The sequence below is a fragment of the Bubalus kerabau genome, chromosome 3 (assembly GCF_029407905.1).
Source record: "Bubalus kerabau isolate K-KA32 ecotype Philippines breed swamp buffalo chromosome 3, PCC_UOA_SB_1v2, whole genome shotgun sequence".
Classification (NCBI taxonomy): Eukaryota; Metazoa; Chordata; class Mammalia; order Artiodactyla; family Bovidae; genus Bubalus; species Bubalus kerabau.
In genome coordinates, this window is record NC_073626.1 from 44,533,808 (window position 1) to 44,544,827 (window position 11,020).

Consider the following 11,020-nt stretch of genomic DNA (forward strand, 5'->3'; position numbering starts at 1 on the left):
TCTCTCCCAGATAAGCTTGACTTGGAAAATTGTGCTGAGGAACAAAGACAGTGCAGCTGGCGTCTTTGTGTGTTTATTTCCAATCTCACTCAGCATCTCACCGTACCCATCAAAGCCAGAGGCAGGGAGGCAAGGGGAGGAAACGCTTCACTTAATACCCAGCTCAGACCAGCAGTGGTTTTGGTTTCCTCTGGCTGTGGCAGATGTTCGGATTGACTTTTGCTCTGTGGGATGTTTGTGGGTTTGTGTAGCCCTGTGATTGCTAGCTACCTCCTACCTACACTCTATATCCCAAGCTTTGAATTTACATAGGTGCTGAATTGGCTGCAATTCTCCTCACTTCCTATTTTCTGGGCCCTTTGCAACATGCTCTGGGCAGCTACTCCATCAAAAGGTGGAGCTTTCTTGCCACACTCCTGGAATCTGGATTGGCCTTATAACTGGCTTTGGTCAATAAAACGAGGTGGAAGCAACCTTGTGCCAGGTCTGTGCCGAGACCTCAGAAAGCTCTGTACACTTCTCTCAGTCCCAAAATACACTCGGGCTAGTCTTCTGGATCACTGGCCCTGTGGCCCTGGCACCTCTTATCGCTGCATCCACGCCCAGGCAACCTCCAGAAGCAGAGCTGCCCAGCTGCTGATCACGAACAGGAGTAAGCTTTGCTGAGATCACAAGAATTTCATACAGGAGCCCAGCTCATACGCTGACTCACAGAAGGGTGACCTAACTGTATGGTTGTTTCAAGACACTAAATTTTGGGGTAGTTAGATACACAGTGTTAAATAAAACAAAGTGGACTGAGAAAATTTGAAGATCTAATTGGCGTTATTCAATGATTCATGAAATGGACAGCACCCTATCTAACAAAGAGGAGTGTGCTCAGGGAATTCCCTGGTGGTCCAGGGGTTAAGGGGGCTTCCCTGGTGGTGCTAGTGTAAAGAATCTGCCTGCCAAAAAAATGCAGGAAACACAAGAGACATGAGTTCGATCCCTGGGTCAGGAAGATTCCCTGGAGTAAGACCCTGCACTTTCACTGCATGGGCCCCGGCTTGACTGCTGGTCGGGAAACTAAGATCCCACAAGTCCCACAGCATGTCCACCCCCAAAAAACAAACAAACAAAACAAAGAGAAGTGTGCTCTGAGGAGATGCACAAGATGGAAAGATTTTATAGGCAGAAGGAGGGTACGACAAGGAAGTTAAAAGCAAATTTTCCAGGGACGGTCCCCTTGCCTTGTGGGAAGGCAGAGGGTCTTATCAAGCTGATTGCTTCACAAGGGTTGCTCAGGTAATTTCAGAGTAATTGGTTTAAAATTCCACTCCTGGGATAAGCTGAAACTGCTACATCATCTCACGGAAAAATCTGAACAAAGTTTGTAACCATCCCAATACTAAGTCTTGGTGGGACTTAGCATTCACTGTGCTGTGATTATTTACTCAGTCATGTCCGACTCTTTGCAACCCCATGGACTGTAGCCTGCCAGGCTCCTCTGTCCATGGGAATTCTCCAGGCAAGAATACTGGAGTGGGTCGCCATGCCCTCCTCCAGGGGATCTTCCCAACCCAGGGATCAAACCCAGGTCTCCTGCATTGCAGGCGGATTCTTTACTGTCTGAGCCACCAGGGAAGCCTATGAATACTGGAGTGGGTGGCCTATCCCTTCTCCAGGGGATCTTCCCGACCTAGGAAATGAACCAGGGTCTCCTGCCTTGCAGGCGGATTCTTCACCAGCTGAGCAACCAGGGAGGTCCAGGACTTAGCATAAGTGACTCCATTTGGGGCTTGGGTTTTTTTTTTTTTTAAAACAGCAATTAGCTAACTGATACAGTCTGTTAAGAAGTTATCTGTGCCAGGTGGATTCTAGTTAAAAATTTGCATGGCATACTCTTATGTTGCTTTAATTTGTGTGTGTGTGTCCTTATGAGTCTTTCTTTTTAAACTTTATTTATTATTTATTTATGGCTGTGCTGAGTCTTCGTCGCTGCCCTTGGGCTTTCTCTAACTGTGGCCAGTGGGGGCTGCTCTTTAGTTGTGGTGCGTGGGCAATGCATGCAGTGCAGCGCATTGCAACGGCCTCTCTTGTTGGGGGGCACGGGCTTCATTAGCTGTGACACGCGGGCTCAGCAGTTACAGCATGCAGGCTCCAGAGGGTGGGCTCGGTACTGTGGCACATGGGCTCAGTTCCTCCACAGCAAGTGGAATCTTCCAGGACCAGGGATCAAGGCAGAGTCCCCTGCATTGCAAGGCGGATTCTTAACCACTGGACCACTAGGAAAGCTCCTTATGATTCTTTTCTTAAAAAAATCCAAATAACAGGACGAGAATTATTGTTTATTTTGGTTTTCCAAGCCAACTTTTCTTGGCATAGGCTCTTTGACTCCAATCTTGTGAAGTATAGAGATTATTATCTACTTTATGAATAGCTAATTGAGTCCATGAAACTTAGAAGATGAGTCCAAAGTTACTTAGCAAGACATAGAGCTAGAACATGAACCTAGGTAGTCTGGCTCCAGAGCTGATGCTATTAAACATCACCTACTCTGTTCCCTGTCACACTGAGAAGCATTTCCTGGTATGTGTGTAAACCAGTTTGAGAAGCACGGGCTTAAAATAATCTTTATCTGTACACTGTGACCTCTAGCCTTCACTTTCCCAAAGTTATTTCTAAATTACAGGCAGCACTCCCCAAAACATAAACATCTCTTTCAAATCAATAAGAAAAATATTGACAACCAATAGAAAAATGGGCAAAGGATATAGATTATTTATGGGAAAGGAAATTCAAATGGTTTTTTATTTGATTGAAATCGAAATAGTTAATTTCACTCCTAACTTTAAAAATAACCGTTTATCTATTTAATTTATTTCCGCTGCACTAGGTCTTGTTGCTGCACCCAGGCTGTCTCCGGCTGCAGCGAGCAGGGCTACTCTTTGTTGTGGTATGCAGGCTTCCCGTCGCAGTGGCTTCTCTTATTGCAGACGATGGGTTCTGGGTGTGCACAAGCTTTAGCGGTTATGACACACGGGCTTAGTTGCCCCGGGGCACATGGGATCTTCCCGGACTAGGGATAGAACCCACATTCCCTGCACTGGCAGGTGGACTCTTAACCACCCTTGTAGGGACCACAAGGGAAGTCTCTACTCCTAATTTTTAAAATGTAAATTAAAATAACAATGACACACTTTTTTGCCCATCAGATAGACACAGATAAAGAAGCTTGATAACAAGCTCAGTTGGCAGGAGCCAGGGAAGGAAATTAGTACCATTCATACTGTCCACACATTGTTGGTTTATTTTCCTTGTCCATTCCAGCCAGCAATGAAAGCAAAGAGTCTTAACTACTGGCCCACCAGGGAATTTCCTGTCCACACATTGTTGATGGAAGGGTACAATGCAAACTCTACAGATGGCAATCTTAAAATATCTACTGAAATTAAATATCCTGGTGGCTCAGATGGTAAAGTGTCTGCCTACAATACAGGAGACCTGGGTTCGATCCCTGGGTCAGGAAGATCCCCTGGAGAAGGAAATGGCAACCCACTTCAGTATTCTTGCCTGGAAAATTCCGTGGACCAAGGAGCCTGGTAGGCTACAGTCCATGGGGTCGCAAAGAGTCGGACACGACTGAGTGACTTCACTCACATATTCTTTGACCAAGCAATTCTGCCTCAAAGAACATACATCTACGGTGGACTTTTTGAGACTCAAAGGGAGCTATTACAAGCAAGAACTGCTCCCGATATCTGCAGTACGGTCACCCTGACCATGAATTACACACAAGGACCTTCACTGCAGCACCGGGTGTGTTGGTAAATTACTAGAAATAACTCAATTATGCCTCAACAGATGAACTGTTAAATAAAAGGACCCTTATCCCTACAATAGAATGTAACACAATGGTTAAAAATGAGACAACTCTGTAAATATTGATTTCAAGATATGAATGTAAAAAACGAAGGCAAAGAACACTGAGCATGATATACTAGTATTTATGTATTTATACAGAATATATGTAAATCCATACTTGTAGAAGAAGGCACTGTCTCTGGAAGCTAACACACCCAGGTCTGGGGGCTCTGAAATTGTACAATTCCGGTGGCCCTTTCTAAGAAAAAGAATGCCAAAAGTACAAATATAAAATTAGGTACAATGCCCAGGAAGGGCCCAAGCAAGCAAGAGACCCTGGTGTGTTAGTCGCTCAGATGTGTGCAACTCTCTGCAGCCCTGTGGACTGAAGCCCGCCAGGCTCCTCTGTCCTTGGAATTCTCCAGGCAAGAATACTGGAGGGGGTTGCCATTCCCTTCTCCAGGGGATCTTCCCAACCCAGGTATCAAACCTGGGTCTCCTGCATTGCAGGTGGATTCTTTACCACTGAACCACCAGGGAAGCCCAGGAAGGGATTCTGATGCCGAATCGTAATTAGCTTCACAATCACTTTCACTTTTCACTTTCATGCGCTGGAGAAGGAAATGGCAACCCACTCCAGTGTTCCTGCTGGGAGAATCCCAGGGATGGCGGAGCCTGGCGGGCTGCCGTCTATAGGGTCGCACAGAGTCGGACACGACTGAAGTGACTTAGCAGCAGCAGCAGCAGCAGTTCAGTTCAGTCCAGTTGCTCAGTCGTGTCCAACTCTTTGCGACCCCACGGACTGCAGCACACCAGGCTTCTCTGTCCATCACCAACTCCCAGAGCTTGCTCAAACTCATGGCCATCAAGTTGATGCCATCCAACCGTCTCATCCTCTGTTGTCCCCTTCTCCTCCCACCTTCAATCATTCCCAGCATCAGGGTCTTTTCCAATGAATCAGCTCTTCACATCAGGTGGCCAAAGTATTGGAGCTTCAGCTTCAGCATCAGTCCTTCCAATGAATATTCATAACTGATTTCCTTTAGGATGGACTGGCTTGATCTTCTTGCAGTCCAAGGGACTCTCAGGAGTCTTCTCCAACACCACAGTTTGAAAGCATCAATTCTTCAGTTATGGCCTTCTTTATGGTCTAACTCTACATCCATGCATGACTACTGGAAAAACCATAAGTTTGACTAGACAGATCTTTGTTGGCAAAGTAATGTCTCTGCTTTTTAATATGCTGTCTAGCTTGGTCATTGCTTTTCTTCCAAGGAGCAAGCGTCTCTTAATTTCATGGCTGCAGTCACCATCTCCAGTAATTTTGGAGCCCAAGAAAATAAAGTTTGTCACCTCTATTCGGAAAGAGGGCTTCCCTGACACCTCAGTTGGTAAAGAATCCGCCTGCAATGGAGGAGACCCCAGTTCGATTCCTGGGTTGGAAAGATCCCCTGGAGAAGGGAAAGGCTACCCACTCCAGTATTCTGGCCTGGAGAATCCCATGGGGTCATAAAGAGTCAAATAGGATGGGGCAACTTTCACTTTCACTTTCATCTGGGAAGATGCAGAAGAAACCAGTAAAAGATTTTGGCTCCTGAGAGGTGAACTGGTACAGAACAGAAACAAAACAAAACAAAACAGGGGATGTGTCTTTCTCCCTTTGGGATTTTGCACATATGCTCTCTATTCAATACGAAGAGTTCCTTTGTAAATATTTGCAGTGTCAAATGAATACAATTCCTAAATAATTAAAACAGATAATAATTTCTCAGTGTAGTTACTCAGTCGTGTCCAACTCTTTGCTATACTCCATGGACTGCAGCCTACCAGGCTCCTCTGCCCATGGGATTCTCCAGGCAAGAATACTGGAGTTGGTTGCCATTCCCTTCTCCAGGGGATCTTCCCGACCCAGGGATTTAATCCAGGTCTCTTGTATTGCAGGCAGATTCTTTACCATCTGAGCCACCAAGGAAACCCCGGTGTTTTATAGGTACCAACAAAACAGTTGTTTACAATGAGAATAATTTATTAGTTTCTCTAATTTTAAAAGGATCCATCATTTGGCCACTGAGTAAGAACAGGAAAAGACCTCTTATAGGCCTAATATAAACAAACACACACACAATAGAGCAACCTAGTAAGACCATGTAGGACATTTATATCTCAGAGACACGGAGAAGTCACCTTCCCCCTAGAAGGCCGTGCTTAAGGTTTAACCAAGCCAGCTTTTAATTTTTAACTGCCTATGCCTTAAAGAGCCTCCTCAATATTTAGGGCGAGATTCAATTTCTCCAGTTAACTAGGTACTCACAAGAATTTCTCAGAGAAAGAATTTCTTGGAGAAAGGTACATTTCTTTCTTTAGAGATTTCAGTCATTTTCAAGACAAAAAAAAAAGAAGGTACATAACTTTGTTGGTTGCTTGAACTAAGGATAATGACGATTGTTTTTTTACAAAAAAGAAGGTACATACTTTTGTTGGTTGCTTGAGCTAAGGATAATGACAATTGTTTTTTAAATGCCAGTAGCCTCTTTCCATCATAAGAAGTAATAAAATCTAGATCTTAAAATTGGACTTAAGGTTTTATTTCTCATATACTATTGATCATCTTACTGCACCTTCTTGATAATTTTTTTTTTACAGCATCCTGTTTTTCTTTCATAGATACTCTAGTTTATCTATGAGGAAGTTTATTATAATTTATGAGGCGTTTCCCTCTTCTCTGTTTCCTCCGTATTGTTTTTTTCCCAGCCACAGACAGAGCCCAGATGTTCATAGATCTCTGCCTGTCTCGTGTGTCCATCCACACATGTATCTGTATATCTCTGGTGGCTCAGGTGGTAAAGAATCTGCCCATAGTGCGGGAGACCCAAGTTTGATCCCTGGGTTGGGAAGATCCCCTGGAGAAGGAAATGGCAACCCACTCCAGTATTCTTGCCTGGGAAATCCCAAGGACGGAGGAGCCTGGTGGACTACAGTCCATGAGGTCACAAAGAGTTGGACACGACTGAGTGAATAAAGACAACAACATCTCAACGGAAGGAGAAAGGCAAAAGGTGTGTGTGGGGAGGTATCTCTCATGTAAAAAGTCCAAAATACAGTTTTACCTGAAGTGGTCAGTCCGAGTGTGGCTGTGAAGGGCCAAGCAAGGGATGGCACACAGGAGTGGCCCTTGGTGCTGACTGGGGGCCATGGCAGACCAGTTACCAGGCTCCTGAGACCAGCCCTGCATTGGGAGGGGTGGGGAAGGGCACAGGCCGGCCCTCCTCCCAGTTAGCAGGGAGATGGTGGAATCCCCTCCGTGGTCTTCCCCCTGGGAGAAGCAGTAGCCCTCCTTTATTTCGAAGTGCACCGGAAGGTTGCTGGCCGTCACAGAGCCTGGGACCTGCAGGAGCTGCTTCCTGGAGTCAGGGCTACTGTTCTCTGGCTCCAGAGGCCTGGGGGCTTGTGGGCCAGGCTGCTGCCTGGGTCAGGAAGGCTCCTGTTGGGCACTGTCACCGAGGGGCAGAACAGATCCAGGAGGGCGCTGGTGTCCACGTGGAAGCCGTGCCTAGTCTGCCTGGTCTGCAGGTCATCCAGGTTGGAGTATGTGGATCCAAGTGGTCCTTGAGCTCGGTCCCTGACTGGACTCGGTAATGCAGACAGCAGGAGGGGCTGGGGAAGAGACGGGCGCCCCCAGACCTCTGCGGGGAGTGAGCCAAACTGTCCAGGTGGGTTAGGCTGAGGCACCTGATGGGGGGCGGGGGTGGGGCCGGGAGGGGCAGGGACTGTGGGGAGGGCGCTCCCCCCAACCCCCCATCTGTAAAGGGTGTGGTCGATGTGGCCTGGGCGGCAGGCTCAGATTCTCCCACAGAATGGAGTCAATGACGGTGGCTGGGCTCTAAAATCACTGCAGCTGGTGACTCAGCCATGAAATTAAAAGACGCTTGCTCCCTCGAAGAAAAGCTATGACCAACCTGGACAGCACATTAAAAAGCAGAGACATTACCAACAAAGGTCCGTCTAGTCAAACCTATGGCTTTTCCAGTAGTCATGTATGGATGTGAGTTGGACTATAAAGAAAGCTGAGCAACGAAGAATTGATGCTTTCAAACTGTGGTGTTGGAGAAGACTCTTGAGAATCCCTTGGACTGCAAGGAGATCCAACCAGTCCATCCTAAAGGAAATCATCCTGAATATTCATTGGAAGGCCTGGTGCTGAAGCTGAAACTCCAATATTTTGGCCACCTGAGGCAAAGAACCAGCTCATTGGAAAAGACCCTGATGGAATGAATGATTGAAGGTGGGAAGAGAAGGGGACAACAGAGGATGAGATGGTTGGATAGCATCAGGGAGGTGATGGTCATGAGTTTGAGTAGGCTCCGGGAGGTGGTGATGGACAGGGAGGCCTGGCGTGCTGCAGTCGGACACAAATGAGTGACTGAACTGAACTGAGCTGGAGACAAGGGAGTCTCCACCACGGAGGATGGATGCCTGCGACCAAGACTGGAATCCTTGCCCCAGGGGCTCTGAGGTGGGCTGGGGGGTGGGGGGACACCTTGATTCCAACCAAGGGCCTGCTGGACAGGGGCCTCTCTTTGCCAAGGGGCTGCTGGGGGCAGCTCAGTGATGTCACAGATGATGGGTCCAGGGCTGGCAACAGCATCTGGGGAGGAGAGGCTGGGGCCGCTGTAGGCCAGGCGGGAGCCTCATAGGGGCTGTAGTGGACCTGCTCTAGGGAGTATTGCCAGCTATTCTGGGGCTTGGGATGTGACGATCCGCCGTCTTCAGCATCACCGGGATCGTTCTCATCACCTGCAGGATCCGGCTGGACGTGCCAACCGGATGAGAACGTGGACGGGCCTGGCGTGCTTCTGCGGCAGGCCGGCCACCTCCCGCCATGGGCCCTCGTCCTCTGCTTCATGCGGGGTGGGTTGGGGTCTGTGCTCTCCTGCTTCCCCTTCATCCACGGAAAGGCGGTCAGCAGCCTGGTGACACTGTCCTGGCGAAGCTTTATGTCCTCACTCCTCAGGGTGGACGCACGGTCACTTCCCTCCTGACTGTTCTCCAGGAGCTACTCCTGGCCGTGCAGGAAGCGCGGTGCTGGCACTCGGGGTCATCGACTCTGGCCTGACCCGGCTGCCGGTCTCGATGAGGACCACCTTCCGGAAGCCACAGGGGTCGAGCCGCCGCACGAGGCTGGCCGCGCCTTGCTCGGGGACTCAGGCAGCCAGCCAGCCTGGTCGAGCACGAGGACACAGCTCTGCGTGTCTGTCAGGGGTCACTCAGGAGGGTCCACGGCTTGACCAGAAAGGCCGGATTGTTGCTGGGCCCGCTTGAGCCAGGGGCCGTCGGTGGGATGGAGATCCGTCTGACCGGAGGCCGCGCAGGCGCTTCCGGTACCGGCCCCGCGACCGGCGGGGACCGCGTGGCTGCCGCCATCTTGCAACAGGCGCGCTCCCACCAGCTCCGCCGGCTCTCCTCCTTGTTGCTTTTTATTTTAATTTTTTGTTCCTGTCCAAAATCTCCCTTAAATGCCTAGTGGTCTTGACCTGAAAACTGACTGCTTAAAAGCAAGCCACCCGCAAGCTGGTGGGCCACTGTGGTATCCAGGTGGGAACTAGTAGCCTTACTGTGAGTTATTCAGAAACAATCCATACTTTAAAAGTTTTGAATCAGGGGCGTCCCTGGCTGTCCAGTAGTAAAGACTGCCTTCCGATGCAGGGGGTGTGGGTTTGATCCCTGGTGCAGGAGGGATCCGAGGTGCTAAGATCCTACCTGCTTTGTGGCCAAAAAACCAAAACGTAAAACAGAAACAATATAGTAACACATTCAGTAAAGACTTTTTAAAGATTTTTATTTGAATCACATCCAAACATCTGTATCTGTGGGTATTTTTCTTTGAGGGATGCAGTTGCCTCCAAGCATCAGACTCCTGGGTGATTGAAAGTGGATTGCCGGTCTTCTGGGATCCGGCTGGGGAAAGGAGGCTGCGGGTTCACTGCTTGGGATATAGGCCTCCCATCAATAAAAGTCTCTGTATTCAGTATGGAGCCTCCTCTGCTCTCCCTTGGGTTTGAGGTCCCCAAGGCCAGATTTGTGTGGTTTGGCCCTGTTTTGCAGAAAGTTTTCACTTTCGTCTCAGGCTCAAAGGATTTGTTAACAAAATAAGCCACTCGTTTTATACAGATAAATAATACAGATATTTATTAGAGAATTATCTAACTTACTTTCAACACACTAACATTAAAAGAAAAGAGAACTAGAAAGAGCAGAGAATATATCACCAAATTGAGTTTTGACCAACATCCAGATTTAAACAGTCCCGTGTCACAGCACATCTGGAGTCCCAGTTGGGAAAGGGTCCCAGGCAGTGTGTCCCGCTCCATGGGTGAGCCTTCAAAGATTGCCGTTTAGGGTTCCCATTTATAATCCCAGGATGGATGCAAACTGATACCATCATCAATCTGTGACCAAGTTGCAAGCTTGGTTTCAAGTTAATGATGCTGGTTTAGCCATGTAAAACTTTGAATGTTGCTAAGCCCTGACCTACCTCTTGAGAAACCTATATGCAGGTCAGGAAGCAACAGTTAGAACTGGACATGGAACAACACACTGGCTCCAAATAGGAAAAGAAGTACGTCAAGGCCGTATATTATCACCCTGCTTATTTAACTTATATGCGGAGTACATCATGAGAAACGCTGGGCTGGAAGAAGCACAAGCTGGAATCAAGATTGCCGGGAGAAATATCAATAACTTCAGATATGCAGATGACACCACCCTTATGGCAGAAAGTGAAGAGGAACTAAAAAGCCTCTTGATGAAAGTGAAAGAGGAGAGTGAAAAAGTTGGCTTAAAGCTCAACATTCAGAAAATGAAGATCATGGCATCTGGTCCCATCACTTCATGGCAAATAGATGGGGAAACAGTGGAAACAGTGTCAGACTTTATTTTTGGGGGCTCCAAAATTACTGCAGATGGTGACTGCAGCCATGAAATTAAAAGACGCTTACTCTTTGGAAGCAAAGTTATGACCAACCTAGATAGCATATTGAAAAGCAGAGACGGTACTTTGCCAACAAAGGTCCGTCTAGTCAAGGCTATGGTTTTTCCAGTGGTCATGTACGGATGTAAAAGTTGGACTGTGAAGAAAGCTGAGCACCAAAGAATTGATGCTTTTGAACTGTGATGC

General features: G+C 47.8%; 1 pseudogene; it reads right to left on the reverse strand.

Moving 5' to 3' along the window:
• Positions 1-7,215: 7,215 nt before the first annotated feature.
• LOC129647242 (heat shock factor protein 1-like) lies at positions 7,216-9,267 on the reverse strand (annotated as a pseudogene).
• Between the last annotated feature and the right edge of the window lie 1,753 nt (positions 9,268-11,020).